Here is an 18,380-nt window from a genome sequence, read left to right on the forward strand (position 1 = left end):
TATACTAGCAACTATAGGTTTATATTCTTCTACACTTGAAAATCAGAGACAAGAGAGAAAATTGTGTCCCCAAGGGTTCAAAAAATATATATCCTAGGGGAGAACTGTGATTGGCCAGTCTTGATTAGGTGGTATTTATCTATGAACCAATCACTGTGGCCAGGAAGCAGACTCATGAAATAAAAACTCCCATCTATTTCCTGTAACAGGAGATACAAAAGCGATTGGTTAAAGGGAAAACAGTAAGATTCCCAAAAGAAGGAAGAGATCCTGGGCGCTCACACACACAAAAAACTTATTAATAGCAACAACAGGTATTGTCAGCCTACAACACTTTAAAGTATATTATCTTATCAAATCAATTTTCTAGGTGAGACTAGTGGACTGACGAAAAAGAATGTTGCTGGTAGGAATGGGAATTGAAAAAATAAAGAAGAGGGGTCATTTTGATCGGGACTTGTATATATTTACAACCATATTTACAGTTCATTGTATTTTGTGTCGCTGTTTCATATAAATACATTTGCAAATATACATGTGACATAATTTTGCCTAGAAAATATATTTACTGCAGCCATGGCCTCTAAGAAGACAAAAATTAGATAAGGGGGCAGCAGCTCTCTGTATAAAGGATGCTAGGAGTGGTATAAGTTTGGGGTGGGGTAGTAGCACAAGAAAAAGTGTAAGAAAGGCAAAGTGAGAGACTTCAAAAACTAAACTTTACAGCCCTCAGAGTTTTGCCTTCAACCAACAGTCTTTGGTTTAGATTTTTGGATCTGTCTGCTCTCCTCACTCAGTAGCTTCAGTTTTTCTCCAAGATAAACAATCTAGGCACATTCTGCCATGCCTCAGATGGAATCACGACATCTATTTTGTGCCTGGATTTGCAAATCTAGTGCTACCTCCTTCCATTTCCAGCCTAAAAATAGTGGACAACTCCAGTAGGTCTCTGATGCAAATCCAAGTACCTATAAGAATTGCATGCCTGATGCAGAAAAGTTTCATTGAATGAGAAGAATCAGGACTAAAAAGAATCACATTTACTGGCTATATTTTGTCAAATGAGATTTCAAACTTTCTTTTTTGTTTGTTTGTTTGTTTTTGTTGATACATAATTATTGTACATTTTTATGGGGTACATGTGATATTTTGACACATGCATGCAATGTGTAATGACCAAATCAGGGTAACTGAGATATCCATCACCTCAAACATTTATCATTTCTTTGTGTTGAGAAGATTCCAAATCAAAGCTAATTCTTTGGTGCCTTCATTGAGAACAGCTACTCAGCTATTTTCCCTTCTACCTTCTCAGATATATTGTGTCCAGACCTTGCCCTTATTTATATACCATTTCCTCCTTACACACACACACACACACACACACACACACACACATGATTCTCTGTCCTTATTCCACCTTCAATCTTGTATTTCAAACTTTCTTTAAATTTTCTTAAAATTCTTAACCTCCTACAATGAGGTAAGACCACGTAAACCTTACTACTTGACTTTAGAACAGAGAGTTAAAATAATGTTATTTGCTCTTTGCAGACAGCATTGATATTCACCTGTACAATTGCTGTATCAAAGGAGAAACTCCAAGATAATTCAGCTCTCTTCCCCTGTGAAATGGGAGTAATCGTAGTCATTTGTAGTCATAGCGACAGGTGCAATGGTTCTGGGTCTGCAACACAGGAAAAGATCACTAAATAATGGTAATATCCACCTCACTCCTGTCAAAGAATGAACTTTAATATTGGGGCTTTCTCAAAACCTCTCCCAACTCTGTAGAAATCACAGTGTCTAAATGCTCAGGTCAAAATGGCCAAATCAAAATCTCTCCCTCTTAATTCATTACCTTCTATCTCACAGGAAGTTTTCCTCTTCCTCTATTTAAAGGTAACACTGTGCCTTAGACACAGCTCCTTCACCCCCTCAGTATTCTTCTCCCCACCTTCTCACTTCCTTCTAATCTTGTTTCCACCCACATCCTTGTTTCTTCTCCCTTTAGCCTCTCCCTCTGCAGGCACCTCCCTCTCGTTTTTCCAAAACACACACTTGGGTCTCCAACTGGTCTCCCTTGAAGAGGAAGTTGTATCTTACTGTGCAGAGAAACTGCCTCCTGTTTAGCAGGGCCAACATTTAAGGGGGAAGTGGGGTGAGTTTTGTGAGGGTCGTGGTTAGTTGGGGAAGGAGTTGAAGGAGAGGAGAGGGAAAGGAAAGAGACCAAGAGAGTGTGGGAGCACGAGTAGCTGGGAGTGTGGGAGCATGTGTTGTGAGGACTCGGTAAAAAGCATTCTGTTTACCGAGTCCTCAGAACACAAACTTAGCACAAGTTAAATCTTGCTGAGCACAATGCTGACACAGACCATGTCAGACATGAGAGGAGGACCATACAGGTGAGAAGAGTATAGAAGAACACACAGGGAAAAACTAAAACATTGACAGGCTGCAGGATGCAGAAATATTACTGAAATTCAATATAGGAAAAAAACTTGGTTATAACAAATATGATCCTGTATAACTATAGACTTTCCAGGTTGATACCAGCAGAAGTACAGGTACAAAAAAATAGTTGTGGTCAAGTCAGGGAGATGGTGCTAGGTTTCTGGGTTCTCGTAATGAAGAGATTTTTCCACATTTCTTGGTGAAAAAAACAAGAAACGTGATATTACCAAAAGGTCGCCTTCTTTCCACTCTCTAACAGGTGAAATTAAGTTGATAGCTTTTTAAATTAAATTATATTTTCTCAATGAATGGCAACTACCAACAGGCTGTCTTTTATGATCGATCTTCATTGGCTACTCGTCCTTAGTGTTTTAGTTTTTAGTTTGTCTTCTCCCAAGCTCCCCTGTCAAATGGCTAATGATCCATAAACAAGCACATAAGAAAAGAGGAGCACTGCTTTTGTATTACTAAGAATTATTTTCTAATTCAGATTATGAACCCTCTTCCTTCTTTTATTTCTGTAATAGTCTGACTTGTTTAGATTTTCTTGAGGAAAAGTGAATACAACAAAAATATCTGGAAAAAAATTTCTTCCTACATTATGTTTCTAAATCCCATCAAAAGTGTTTTCTCTCTTTCCAAAGCCTCAGGATAAAAGAAAAGCCTATTCTGCCTTAGCCTTGTCATTCACTCTGAATGAGCAGCCTGATCGAGTTCTCCCATTTAGTTTCACAAAGTCCTATCAGTACCTGCAAGAAAAAAAAAAAAACACAAGACCAAAACCCATTTACTAGTCACTCAACATCAGACATATATACACAGACAGATTTTAAAATGAACAACTTAGGGAGTATGAATTGAATTTTAGTATAATCATGGATTCAGATTTGCAAGAATATGACTTACTTTTCTCATAATTGAACTTTGTTAGTTTCCAAGCTCCCACTTTCACCAATGGGAAGAAAATAAAATCTTGTAATTCAAAGTAAATTCAATCATCCTGCTTTAAAAGTCAGAATGGCTCTTTCTGGCTTAAATATTCAGTTAATTTTCAGGAGGCTGAGGTGGGAGAATCGCTTGAACTCTGGAGGCAGAGGCTGCAGTGAGCCCAGATCACGCCACTACACTCCAGCCTAGGAAACAAGAGCGAAACGCCGTCTCAAAAAAAAAAAAAAAAAAAAAAAAATTCAGTTAATTTAAGATTTCCAAACTCCTCCTTAATTTTACCTTCTCTTTCCCAGTGATTGAAGTAAAGTATGTGAGGTAGCAAGGGATTTTGTATCATCCTGGCAACATGGGAAAGGAGCCTGTGGCAAGGTGAACTCTGTGCTGGCCTCTGTTCAGCTGGCCCTGGTTTACAGCAGCTGTTTCCACTGCACCTGCCACCCATTGTCTGCAGTCCTCCCTACAAAAACCTCACAGGTTTCTCTGTGCCCATCCCATACCCACTATGAGTTTTATCTCACTCTGTATCTCTCTCTCTCTCTCTCTCTCTCTCTCTCCACCCACTATGAGTTCTCTCTCTCTCTCCACCATGAGTTTTCTCTCTCTCTCTCTCTCTCTCTGCTTCTCCTGTACTCCCTCACTTCCCCCCACCCCCAACACTCATTTGCCCTTCTCAGCCTAGCTCTTCACTCATGCCACCTGGGACTCTGAAACATCATCAAGGCTCAGACTGAGCGCAGTGGCTCACGCCTATAATCTCAGCACTTTGGGAGGCCGAGACGGGCAGATCACTTGAGGTCAGGAGTTCCAGACCAGCCTGGCCAACATGGTGAAACCCAGTCTCTACTAAAAATACAAAAAAAAAAAAAAAAATTAGCTGGGTGTGGTGGTGTGCACCTGTAGTCCCAGCTACTCAGGAGGCTGAGTCAGGAGAATCACTTGAACTTGGGAGGCGGAAGTCGCAGTCAGCCGAGATCGCACCAATGCCCCCAGCCTAGGCAACAAAGTGAGACTGTTTCAAACCAAAAAAAAAAAAAAAAAAAAAAAAAAGGAAGCATCATTAAGGCTCAAGGTGAAGTGGATAGTTAGTGGTGCTAGTTTTCTCTCTGCTAGTCCTGACTGGTCACCATTTCTACTTAACTATGGCAACACTACCACCACTACCACTACCACCACATTGAATATGGCTTGCTATGAGTCTATCTCTTCTCCGAGTTTCCAGCAGGACATGGGACTTCGATCTTCTAATGTTCTCTAATCCTCAAGTCTTTCAGAGCCTTCAAAGGGACCCATGTCCATTACTCAGTCTCTGACACCCCGCTATCTAGCCTTTCTCTCTCCTCCCTTCAGTTGGTCAACTTTTTCTCCCAGTTAATCAAGGAGCAAAAGACAAGATTTTACCCCATCATGCATTCTTTTGAATCTATTGTTTTCTGCATAAGCTCTATACTGTATTTCCCTCAAGGTTTTGGCTCTTGATATTCAAAGCCAAATTCTAGGCATTCAAACCCATTTTCTTTCTTCATTCTCTTGCCTTTTAAAGATTTCTTCACAACTAAGAATTTTGAAACATCAATTCATTAGCTCAATTGACTTATTAATCTTGGGTGCTGTCTGCCCCCCACATCTCAAGAAATAGATACAGAAAACTACCACTATTTGCTGTGGAAATGGAGAGTGGAAACCTAAGTTTATGTTTCTATCATTTGCAATATCTTTATATCGCAGCTTGTGATTAATTCCATCAACAAAAGTTTTGGGGGCATGCACTCTTCCAGGTTTGAGACATTCCCTGCATTTATAAAGTTTGCACTCTAGTTGGGTGTGATAGATAATAGACAATTAAAGGAATGAATAAAGAAGATAATTTCCAATTAATGTAAGTGCTATGAAGTAAATGAAAGGGTGATATGATAAAGAGAGGTTGGAGAAAAAAGATCAAGGAAGTTTCCTCTAAGTAGGTGCAATCTGAGCTGAGATCTTAAGAATAAAAGGAGTCAGATATGTAAACAGTCAAGACAGATATTTCTAGGAAGAGAAAGGAGAAAGGGCAAAGGCCCAGTGGCAGGAAAGAGCTCAGTACGTTCAATAAACCGAGAGAAGGCAATGAAACTAGAACATGGTAGACATAAAGGAGAAATTAGAAAAAAGATAAAACCAAATCATGTGGATTTCAGTAGGCCACAGTAAACAGCCCCAATGTTTACTAAATAAAATGAAAAGTCACTGGCGAGTCTTGATTAGAGAAATTGCATGTGTTTTATGCTTTTGAAAACAACTGCTCTGTTTGGAGAATGGCCAATCGGGAAGGAAGAGTAAAATATGATGGCTTTCACCAAAGTGCGTCAATAAGATTTAAAGAAGTAGATGGGTTCAATATTATTTAGGAAATATCCTCAAGGAGAATTCCTCAGCTGTCTGTGAAAGAGGGTGGAAATGTCAAATTCTTAGATTGTATAATTGTGTCTTTATTATCCCATCATTAATACCAACATTTCAGTGCCAAGAGCTAACTCACAAATGCTCTTAACATCATACTTGGTTGATCATGAAAGGCTCTTGACCAGCTGCCTAAAGGAAAATCAGGATCTTTTACATACTAAGATAAGGCCAGGCATCTCACTGGCAAGCGCTTTATCTCTAACCTCTTCTGACCCAGAGAACGGATAATAGTTCTCATACCAAACTGCATAAGAATGCTTATGTTCCAAGTATTGCCCAAAAACAATTTAATGGTTACCAGTTATGTTCCATCTTAACCTAATGTTAATTTTTTTGTTGTTGGAAAATCCATATTGATTTTCGCCTTTAGCTTTTGGTCACCAGATAAATCACCCATTTAGAGTTTCAGACTAATTGTTCTGATTATAGCTGGTCATTCTACACCTGAAATAGCAGCTACATTGAGAAGAGATAACAACCAAAACTCCTTCAGAGCTCAAAGTAAATAGTGTATGGTGTTCGTGAGTTATACATTTCTAATATAGGCAAGGGTTAGGGATGTTACTAGGAAAATTAGGGATCTCCTGTTGCCCTGTGTTCTCACCAGCGTTCTGAATATTAGAGAGCACACACAAACTCTGGCAGTTAAATGCAATTCAAAGCACTGACAGCATTAATTGGCCAGGTAAGTGCTTGAGAACCTCATAGGATAGGATTGGCCTGACCTGGAAAATGCAGCATGAATATGAGAACTAATTCTTCTATTTTCTAAATTTCTGAAGCTGTAGCTGAAAGACACTTCTGGAGAGAACTTGGCTGCAGATAAAACTCAGTCTACCTCCACATTCACCTGCACAAACTTAGTTGATATCCAAATAAGGAAAAAGGAGGATTGAGAGATGGACTCATATAATGTTTTTCAGTACCCTTCCTCTATGCCCCAGTAAAAATGGTCTCCAAGGAATACCCCAAAACTGCACAACTGTGTTAGCTACTCTTCCTGCCTTTATGAGGGATATGTGAGTAAACAGGGAAATATTCAGTCTAACATAATCCTCTCATAAAAAGGAGAGTAAAGGTCTCCCACCCATCTTGGGACTATACTCTTATATAGTTGACTACAGGAAAATAAACAGTAGCTTTTAGAAGTACATTATTAACCTGAATAAAAAATTTCCTTCACCTTTGATCTTGTGTACAAGCTGAACTTCACTGGAGTTTGACCCCGGAGACAGTGGAGGGATCTGTGTGAAGGACAGTGTTTGCTGTTCCTTCACTCCACTTCCCCAACAAAGCTGAGGGTCTTTCTTTGGCCCACTGCTCTTCTCTCTCCTTAAACTTCTCATACTCTTGCATTACCACTTTTAAGCTGATAACTCCCAAATCTGTATCTCCAACTATAACCAGCTATATTAGGGTTCTCTAGAGGGAGATATATATATATATGTGCATATATATATATAATATGAGATATATATATATAATATGAGATATATATATATACATACACACACACACATATATTAAAGTGGAATTTATTAAGTATTAACTCATATGATCACAAGGTCCCACCATAGGCCGTCTGCAGGCTAAGGAGCAAGGAGAGGCTGTCCGAGTTCCAAAACTAAAGAACTTGGAGTTTGATGTTCGAGGGCAGGAAGCATCCAGCACAGGAGAAAGATGTAGGCTGGGAGGCTAGGCCAGTCTCTCTTTTCACATTTTCTACCTGTTTATATTCTAGCCGCACTGGCAGCTGATTAGACTGTGCCCACCAGATTAAGGGTGGGTCTGCCTTTCCCAGACCACTGATTCAAATGTTAATCTCCTTTGGAAACACTCTCACAGACACACCCAAGATCAATACTTTGTATCCCTCAATCCAATCAAGTTGACACTCAGTATTAGCCATCATGACTGCACCCCCTGTCAACTTGAACTCTTACACATCTCCTGAGATCATACCTAATCTGCAAATCAAGATAATAATAAGGTCATAATTACGCCTAACATAATACTAACCATCCTTCATACAAACAGAAATGCACCAATCCTCAACCCCAATACTATTACATAAAGTTAACAATACTTAAATGCTGATGCAAAGTCAATAAATCTTATGTCACATGATAAAGGAGAAAGGAAATAAAATGAAGCTATTTCCTTAGCACAAGTGTATACATGCACAAACATGTTTCTAACAAAAGAAGGAGGAAATACTCATGACAATTACAGTCCTCATTTCTGCAACTGGTCACGTGGTCGTGGCTGGTATTGATGACTACTTTCTTCTACTACCCATTTTGTATTCCGTTTGCCTTCAGCAAGCATCTCAGCAGGTCGTGTTTTCTTTCCTGTTGGAGTGGCCCAAACCTTCATTCCTGAAGGGTCTGGGTCATCTGTAGTCCTGCCTGGATTGGGCTGTTGTAGTTTTCCACTGACCTTAATCACAGGCCATGCTAATACTGACACATGCCCTAATGAATCTCTTGTATTCCATGCATACTCTTCCTTACTCCATTGTGGACTGATCCTCCTCTGCTGAGGTCACCCGTTGGTGAACACTCACATGGGATACAAATATCTTCACAGTTTTTGACCATTCACAAAGGTCCGTCCACGTACCTCTTCCCCAAATTTGTCACCAATTTGCCGATCATGCTTCTTCCAAGTCCTCTTTCCCTTTCTGCTGGGTCATATGGCTCAGGTAGCAGAGCAGCTTGCACAGCATCCTGGACCTGTTGCAGAGCCTTCCCCTGCTCCGGACCACATTCGAAACTGGCAACCTTTCAGGTCACTCGATAAATGGGCAGGAATAATATACTCAAATGAGGAATGTGTTACCCCCAAAATCCAAATAGGCCCACTAGGTGTTGTGCCTCTTTCTTGGTTGTAGGAGGGGGCAAGTGCAGCAACTTATCCTTCACCTTAGAAGGAGTAATTCAACAGGTCCTACACCATAGGACCCCTAGAAATTTTACTGAGGTAGAAGGTCTCCAAATTTTAGTCAGATTTTATTTCCCATCCTCTGGCATGCAAATGTCTTACCAATAAGTCCAGTGTTTTTGCTACTTCTTGTTTGCTGGCTCCAATTAGGATAACATCATCAATGCAATGGACCAATGTGATATTCTGTGGAAGCGAAAAGCGATCAAGAACTCTTCAAATAAGATTATGACACAAAGCCAGAGAGTTAATATAGCCCCGAGGGAGGGTGGTAAAGGTATATTGACAGCCTTGCCAGCTGAGGCAAATTGCTCCTGGTGGGCCTTATGGACAGGAATGGAGAAAAAGCATTTGCCAAGTCAATGGCTGCACACCGGGTACTAGGAGGTGTGTTAATTTGCTCAAGCAATCAAACCACAGCTGGTATAGCAGCTGCAATTGGAGTCAGCACTTGGTTAAGCTTATGATAATCCACTGTCATTCTCCAAGATCCACCTTCTTCTGCACAGGGCAAATGGGAGAGTTGAATGGGGATGTGGTGGGAATCAACACACCTGCATCTTTCAAGTTCTTGATGGTGGCGCTAATCTCCGCAATCCTTCCAGGGATGCAATATTGTTTTTGATTTACTATTTTTCTAGGTAGAGGCAGGTCTAATGGCTTCCACTTGGCCTTTCCTACCATAAAAGCCCTCACCCTACCAGTCAGGGAGCCAATGTGGGGGTTCTTCCAGCTGCTAAGTATGTCTATGTCAATTATGCATTCTGGCACGGGGGAAATGACCACAGGATGAGTCCAGGGACCCACTGGATCCACTGTAAGTCAGATCTGAGCTAAAACTCCATTAATAACCTGACCTCCATAAGCCCCTACTTTAACTGGGGGACCACAGTGACGTTTTGGGTGCCCTGGAATCAACGTCAGCTCAGAGCCAGTGTCCAGTAGTCCCCGAAATGTCTGATCATTTCCCTTGCCCCAATGCACAGTTACTCTGATAAACGGCCAGAGGTCTCCTTGGAGAAGGATGGGAGAAAGATTCACTGCACAAACTGCTGGTAATATAATGGGGTCCTTCCTCAAGGGGACCCGGCCTCCTTTTCATTCAAAGTGTTCTGGGTCTGTAAACTGGCTTAATTCTGAAAATTGATTGCGGGGCCGTGATTCTGTTTTTATAATTCAAGTTAGTCTTTTGTCCATTCGACCTTTAAGTTTTCTGCTTATATAAATTAATTAGGAATTCGGTAGGCTTCCTATCAATTTCACTTATAGGAACACCATGATTAATTAGCCAATGCCAGAGCTCTAGATGAGTCAGACTATTCTGATTGCCACTCTGCCTCTGCTGTTCATTATGGTAGCTATGCCCACCTTGCCTTTGATGGTTGAGTGCCACCACTTGGCCCCTGCCACCTTGGGATCCAACTATTCCTATTTTATTTAAATTTTGCAGTTGAGTCACTGTGGTTCCCACTGTTAGATATGACATACAGAGAAGAGCAATTACAGGGCTCTTCAAAGACGCAGGTGCTGCCCTCACAGATGTATTTCTCAAGGCATTGGTCAAGGGTATATCTTCTGGACTCTCCCAGCTGGGACAAGTAGGTCTAAAGTGGCTAATCCACTACACCATCCCAATCCCCCTATGCCTTTGGATCCCTTCCTCTATGTTAACCCAAGGGCCATCAGGCATTTCCAGGTCCCTCACAGTGGACCATCTTTCAATCCACATTTCAGTTAACCAAGAAAATAAACTATTAGAACTTTATTTAACTCCCCAAGCTGCAACATTAAATGCACAGTCCCTACTTAGTGAGCCAAATCAATAAATTCAGCCTGATCCAACTCTATTTTCCTTCCGCCATTATCCCACACCCTTAATATCCATTCCCATGCCAGTCCTCCAGATTTCTGTTTATATAAATCAGAAAACTCAAGCAGTTCTTTTTGTGTGTAGCGCACCTCCTCATGGGTCACACCCTCAACCTCACCTCTAGGGGCCCGCCAGGACTTTAGTCTATTTATAGGCCTTGGAGCAAACAGGGGTGTTGGTGGCAGCTCCTGAGGAGAATCAATATTATCTTGCCAGGCAACTGCCCCAGCGAAGTCCATCACTGTTGCCTCAGGCAGTGCAGGGTTTATCTCCTCAGACAAATGTGGAAAGGTTGATGGCATCATGGGTCAGGGAGGGGATGTTGCCATTACTGGGGATGGGGAAGCTGTTTCTTCTGGCAAAAAAGGTTCATCAGAGTTTACAAACTCAGCATCCCCAGTTTCATCAGGGTACTCCCACACATTCCTATTCTAAGTTGCAGGGTCCCATTCATTTCCAATCAATGCCCTCACTTTAACAGTAGACACCTGGCGAGACTGTGCATGCACCTTTTGTTGCAGGTCAGCCACTGGCATGATAAGAGCTTATGTCTGTTTTTCCAGAATTTCAGCTCTTTCTCTACAGGAGATACCTCTCACTTGGGGCAATCTTAGCAGATTTGAGGCTCAGTATCTGCTTCTGAAGCCTCAAGATAGAATCCCTGAGTTCATCATTTTCTTTCATCACTTTGCCCACTGAATTTAGGAGCAACCAACCAGCGCCATTATATTCCTTGGTTCTCCGCATATGGTAAAAGGTATTATGTATAGAGTCACTAAACTCCTGGACTCTCATGAGTAATTAATCAGGAGTGTCAAATGCATTTATTTTGTGTAACTCTCTAAACAGTTCATGCCAAGGACTATCAGGGTTCTCCATACTATTAGAAGTAGAGTCCTTAGCATTTTGGGGTCTAATCATATTAAGCAGGCAACTCCAGAAACTCCCAAACCAACAAAATAACTTCATGTTTAATATTCTGTTCCTCTAGAACCACTCCTGGTACAAAAATCTGTATTAAGGTTCTCTAGAAGGATAGAACTAATGGAATATATATATATATATTCCATATATATACATATATATATATAAAAGAGGAGTTTATTAAGTATTAACTCACACAGTCTCAATGTCCCACAACATGCCGTCTGCAGGTTAAGGAGCAAGGAGAGCCTGTCTGAGTTCCAAAACTGAAGAACTTGGAGTTCAATGTTCAAGGACAGGAAGCATCCAGCACAGGAGAAAGATGTAGGCTGCGAGGCTAGACCAATCTCTCTTTTCACACTTTCTGATTGCTTATATCCTAGCCTCACTGGCAGTTGATTAGACTGTGCCCACCAGATTAAGGGTGGGTCTGCCTTTCCCAGCCCACTGAGTCAAATGTTAATCTCCTTTGGCAACACCCTCACAGACACGCCCAGGTTGAATACTTTGTATCCTTCAATCCAATCAAGTTGACACTCAGAATTAACCATAACACCAGCCTATGAATTTCAGATTCATTCATTCACCTGCCTGCTAGACATGGCCATTGGAAGTCCCAGAAACATCTCAAAATAAACATAAGCTAAATTGAATATTACAGAAATTATTAACTTCCCTACCTATTCCAATCCCAAACTGTTCCTTTTTCTAGATTTCCAGTTACTCTTAATGGCACTTCTACCATGATATGGTTGCCTGTGTCCCCACCAAAATCTCACCTTGAATTCCCATGTGTTATAGGAGGGACTTGGTGGGAGGTAACTGAATCATGGGGGCAGATTTTTCCCATGCTATTCTCGTGATTGTCAATAAGTCTCATGAGATCTGATGGTTTCATCAGGGGAGTTTCCCTGCACAAGCTCTCTCTTTGCCTACCACCATCCATGTAAGGTGTGACTTGCTCCTCCTTGCCTTCTACCATGATTGTGAGGGCTCCCCAGCCATGTGGAACTGTAAGTCCATTAAACCTCTTTCTTTTGTAAATTACTCAGTCTCGGATATGTCTTTATCAGCAGCATGAAAATGAACTAATACATACCATTTATCTAAGTCACCAACCCAAAAACTGACAGTGATTGTAGACTCACCCACCCCAACACACATTTTGTCAATTGCCAAGTTCTGCTAATTTAATATATTCTATGTCTTCCTAAATCTGAACTTCTAAGATGTACACTGGTTTGGATGCTCAATTCTTTCTTAAACTACAAAAACAATCTTCTAGCAGATCACCCTACTCCTAATTTTGGCCCCTTATATCCACTCTCTACAATGTCACCTATCTAAAGTGCACATCTGACCTCCCTTGCTTTAAACCCTTCAGCAACTCCCCTTTGCCCACAGGATGAAATACAAGTTCTTTGGCACAGTGCATAGGCTCTTCAACACCTGCTACCCACCTACCTCTTAAGCCTTATCTTTCTACCACACTTTTTAAGTTCTAGTCATCAAACCAATTCCCTTCACATTCTATGATTCTTCAAATCTCTGTGACTTTATAAATGTTTAATTTTAATTTTTATTTTTATTTATTTATTTTTGCCCAGAATACCTTTCTGTCTTCTTTCTCCTAATTCTTTCCATCCACCATGATTCAGTTCATGTCTTTTCCTTCTAGAAGTTTCTCCTGGACCTCCAGTTTCTGCTAAGTGCCCCTTCCCACCCCGTACTTCTATAACACCTGCATCTCTCTCTCTTAGTAGGGGCACAATATTATACTAAAATAACCTATATACATTTCTGACATTTTAAGATAGTCAATCAGGAACAACCCTCAGTCTGCTATCCAAGTTAGAAATAAATTGAAAAAATAAAGGAGCTTGGTAGATCAAGATAAAAACATCACCTTTATTACTGATAAAGTTAACACTGGAGAATGTAGCAAAGATCTGGAGCCAAAATGGCTATGAGTTAGACATACCATGCACCATCCCTGCTGGTTCTGAACTTCCACAAATCTCCGCCAACCCTGACCCTGAACATTCACATGGAGGAGTCAGAAAGAATGTATACTTTCTTCAGGTAAATATATCCCAAATAAAAGAATAAAGGGGGTCACTGAGCCACTTATGCTCTGTTCTTTCTCAAAGAGAAGGCAGCCCTCCTCACCCAGAAGGTGTGAGAGGAAGGGATGGGGCCAGAGATCATGAGTGTTGCTCTAGTGGGACTGCCTCCATATGGAAGCATGAAGCCAAGGAAAATGAGGTTTATCCCAAATCTCTCTCTCTCTCTCATAGGATGGTAAGTTCCTTGGAGGCAAGAACCATGTCTTATTACTCTTGGAATTTACAAAGCTAGCCTCTGACTATTCACTAATTTAAATATTCCGTCAGTCCTAACCATTAAAATCAATTTTGGATGATAGTGACTGAAGGCAACACAGGAAGAAATCAACGTAAAAGCAAAAAATACAGTAGTATCTAGCCTGTATTGGTGATAATTTTTTCAATGCCTACAAATGTAATCAGGTGAGAAGGAAATGGGAAAATACAATCAGAAACAAAAAACCATTACACTACCATTATATAATTATAGGTGATATTTTTAATAAATAATTTTATTTTACATAAGCTTTTGGGGGAAAATGTTTTAATACATAAGACAGTGCAGTAGATATTAATTTTTTTGTTTACTCAGAAAAGCACCCACTATCTCTTCTGAAACTGTTTCTTCCCCTCTCCAACCATGTGATTCTGGTAGGAGCTTCCAGACACAGTACTTTACTTCTTGGGCAAAGGCATGGGCACTTGACCACAGCCAGAACAAAGGGTCCTGGCTAATGTGGGCAGGTGGCAGGAAGAGAACTCCCACTGGAATCCCCTATTATAGCAAGGTCTGGTATGCCTTGTACCTGGTAGGAAACCTACATCTACTTTCATATCAAAATTTAGTGTAGTTGAAGACAAACCTTTCTCCAGAAGGATAAAGAAATCAAAGTATCTGGACAAAGCAGTCCCTCTCTCCTATTCCTCTTCTTTCTCATTTTCCTGCCAGTGCTTATGAGAATAGCAGCGTAGGCCCTGTGGATTTGTGGCATCTCCTTATTAAACATCCTGCAAAAAGCTGTGTTAAACCACTACCACCAGACCCTTCTGCTCCTTCCAAATATTTCTGGGAGTCCCAGCAGGGGTCTCTTCACGCTCAGGAGAAACTCTAGCCAACCAGCAAATGCCCTTTCTCACTTATCCCTCTCCCTGTGGTGTCACCCTCTGGCTCAGTCCCTAGACAATCAGAAAGGTCACTGTTCCTAATGGCTCTTCTGCATGGTGTGCAAGGGAATGGTTGTCCTGGCTTATAGAAACAATTCTGTCAAAGCTTCCTGAGGAATTTGAATAATGCGGCTGTATTAGTCCTTTCTCACGTTGCCATACATAACTACCTGAGACTGGGTAATTTATAAAGAAAAGAGGTTTAATTTACTCACAGTTCCACAGGCCGTACAGGAAGCATAACTGGGGAAGCCTCAGGAAATTTACAATCGTGGCGGAAGGCAAAGGGGAAGCAGGTATGTCTTGTATGTCTGGAGAAGGAGGAAGACAGAGCAGAGGGAGGAGCTACACACTTTTAAGCAACCAGATCTTGTGAGAACTCACTATCAGAAGAACAGCAAGGGGGGAATCTGCCTCCATGATCCAATCGCCTCCCACCAGGCCCCTCCTCCAACATTGGGGATTACAGTCCGACATGAGATTTGGGTGGGAACACAAATCCAAACCATACCAGTGGCCACAGCAGCACACCTTCTTGGGTTGGGGAGAGCCCAGCCCTGTCCTTGCCCATAGCTGGAGAGCTCAGCTCCTCCAGGTCATAGCCAAATGATGCTTGTTTATGCCCAGTTAGAAATGTGAAAAATGTTTTGCTGGGTGAAGTTCATGTATCTTTCTTTCTAGGTAACAATGCAGAAGGTGCATTAACGTTGGCTGGGTGCAGTGGCTACTGCCTGTAATCCCAGCACTTTGGGAGGCCAAGGTGGGTGGATCACCTGAGGTCAGGAGTTCAAGACCAGCCTTGCCAACATGGTGAAACCCCGTCTCTACTAAAAATACAAAGATCTGCTGGGCGTGGTGGCACATGCCTGTAATCCCAGCTACTCAGGAGGCTGAGGCAGGAGAACTGCTTGAACCCAGAGGCAAAGGTTGCAGTGAGCCGAGATCATGCCATTGCACTCCAGCCTGGGTGACAAGAGCGAAACTCCATCTCAAAAAAAAAAAAAAGAAAGAAAGAAAAAAGAATGTGCATTATCATGAATTGCCTCCATCTGATTGTTTATTTTCTTTCATTTGTTGCTTTAAAAGTAGGCTGAAATAAATTGAAAGTTCATACTCTAAATTGTACTATTTAGTAAAACTGACCATTATCATCTTGGCCATGGTGCTTCTTTTGTGGACTGTTCAAAAGCCTGCAAAGTGAAAGACTGGAGAGCCATCCCCAGACAGCACTGTGAAGTAGTTCTTGTGCTCTTTGGGACAAGGGAATCCTAACTGGGCACTTTCTCTCCTGTTGTTTCAGTGGCCCTTTCATCAGGGCACCCAGGGCTCCATGTTCTTGGGCATCTCTGGTTAAACTGAATGAACTTGGTTCATAATCTTTATTCATAATACGATATAATTGCAAATCAGCCCCTCTCTACAATATGTAAATTTTTAAAGAAAGTTTTCTGTTAAAGCAAGTCATATGTACAATTATGCTACCAAGCAGGAAGTTCAGAGTGCTCTGAGAGTGTAAAACAGGATCCAGTCTTGTCTGAAGTATCTGAGAGAGCCTCCCTGTGATTGTCACATTGAGCTGATAGGATATAGTGAGACCAAGATGGGAAAGAAAAACATTTCAGAGCAGAGTAATAATAATATGTGGGAAGAACAGAAGTTAACTGTGTGTGAGCATGTGAGCGTGTGTGTGTGTGTGTGGTGCATTTCAGTTGTTAAAGGAAATTTTGTATGGTGAGATTTTTAAGAGAAGGGAAGACTGATGCAAGAGAAGCTCATACATGTAGGCAAGAGAATACTTGATTTGGAAAATATTTTGGTTTATAGCTACTCAGGCTCTGCAGCTGGTTCTGTACTCAATTCAATATATCTGAGGGATTATGGAGGTTTTGGCTCTGGGAAAGATCTCCATTCATTTGTTGGAATCATGATCCCTCTGGCAGATATCAGGTCTCTTCTCCACCTCTTTCATAGTAATCAATAATTCATCTCCAGAGTGGTTCTTCTGTATGTCTCTGCACTCATTGGTTTCTATGCTTTAATAGCCTGGAACAACTTCAAATTGAATTGCTTTTTGAAGCTACCAAGGATTCCCAATTCAGAAGCAGACAATGCAGCGTCAGAATGTGTGTCCTCCTCGATCAGATTTTTCCAATGGGATTAAACAGGAGATATCTCTTGGGTTTTGCTGGCATACAAATAAGCCAAAAATATAATAAAACTCCAACATTATTACTGCATCCTACTCCCCGAAAATTAGCAATAAGCCCCTGCCTATAATGTTTCCCTTGGACACCTATGAATAATTTCTAATTGTATGAAAGGTATTCCATTTTCCCCAAGACTGGCCTACATAAAGCACTCTTGAAAAACTCTCTTCAGGCCTCCAGAGATGTAGTATTGCTAGAGCCCTGCCCTTCGCGATTAGATGGGAAGTTTTACTCTTTCCATATGCAGAAGTCAGCACTCTTTTAGGATGGAGAGATTGAATGACTTGGCCAAAGTTGTAAAAGTAATCCATGACAGGGCTAGACAAAGAACTCTGGTTTTCTTCTTTGTACACAGTCCTTAAGCCAAAAGCCTAACCCCTGTGTTAGTTGTTTAACATAGTGGGATCATAAGTAATTTTTATTGTTTTCAATACTTTTCAGACATTTTTAACAAGAAATAATTATTACTTGTACAGACCAATAGAAGGCTGTAGTTTAAAATATTGAATCTGGAAGACTATACAGTCCTCTGCTGGGTATTTTTACATCTGGGTATGAAGCTGATCCTATCTCTACCTTCCTTTGATGACAATAATTAGGTTCAATAAGATTCTGTGAAATAACTATTATTACTCTTATAATACAGATGATTAAACTGAGGCTTAGAGGGGATAAATAACTTGCCGAAGGTCACTCGTTAGTAGCAGATAAGGAGTCAAATCTAGGTATTTCTGACTTCAAAATCTGTGCTTTTACTATTAAGCTACACTATCAGATCATCAGTTTGCTATGTTCAAAGATCAGAATTGAATCAGCAAAGCTGAAGGCCAACCCTGGATTCTATACGTAGTCCCTATAATTCTTCAAGCTGCAAATAATTCAAACTAGCTCAAACAAGAAGAAATCGTATTGACTCACCTAATCAAAAGACCAAAAATAGGATGGGCTTTAAACCCTGTATAATTGGGACTCTAACTTGATCTCTGGTCTTTCTCTTGGTTTGGCCTTTGTTCAGGTGTTAATTTTTGTTTTTATGTTGGCTTCTTTCAAGGTCTTAAGGCAACCGCCAGAGCAACGTTGCCTCTTCCTATTCATCAGGAAAAGACCTAGTTTATAGCAGCTCTCTTTTATGAGTGAGGACGTTTCTACCGTATAATCCACCTACAAGCCTCTTCTAGTATCTTATTGGCCCAAACTGTGTCGAGCTTCCCACTCTTGAGCCAATCATTGATGCCTGGACTCAATTTTCAAGCAACCTACTTGCAACTCATTAAGTGGGGTGTAGGAGAATCAACCATGGTAAACCTTATGTCATGCAATAGAATATTT

General features: G+C 41.0%; 1 long non-coding RNA gene across 2 annotated transcripts; it reads right to left on the minus strand.

Moving 5' to 3' along the window:
• Positions 1-1,075: 1,075 nt before the first annotated feature.
• LOC141408514 (uncharacterized) lies at positions 1,076-15,193 on the minus strand. 2 transcript variants are annotated; one of them, XR_012423667.1, is made up of 3 exons: positions 15,060-15,193; positions 3,358-3,584; positions 1,076-1,687 (listed from the first exon to the last, which is right to left on the minus strand). It is a non-coding gene; the product is annotated as an uncharacterized lncRNA (long non-coding RNA). The 2 variants fall into 2 exon arrangements; XR_012423666.1 differs by lacking the exon at positions 15,060-15,193 and having other exon boundaries at positions 3,358-4,447.
• Between the last annotated feature and the right edge of the window lie 3,187 nt (positions 15,194-18,380).

The sequence above is a fragment of the Macaca fascicularis genome, chromosome 14 (assembly GCF_037993035.2).
Source record: "Macaca fascicularis isolate 582-1 chromosome 14, T2T-MFA8v1.1".
NCBI classification, from domain to species: Eukaryota; Metazoa; Chordata; class Mammalia; order Primates; family Cercopithecidae; genus Macaca; species Macaca fascicularis.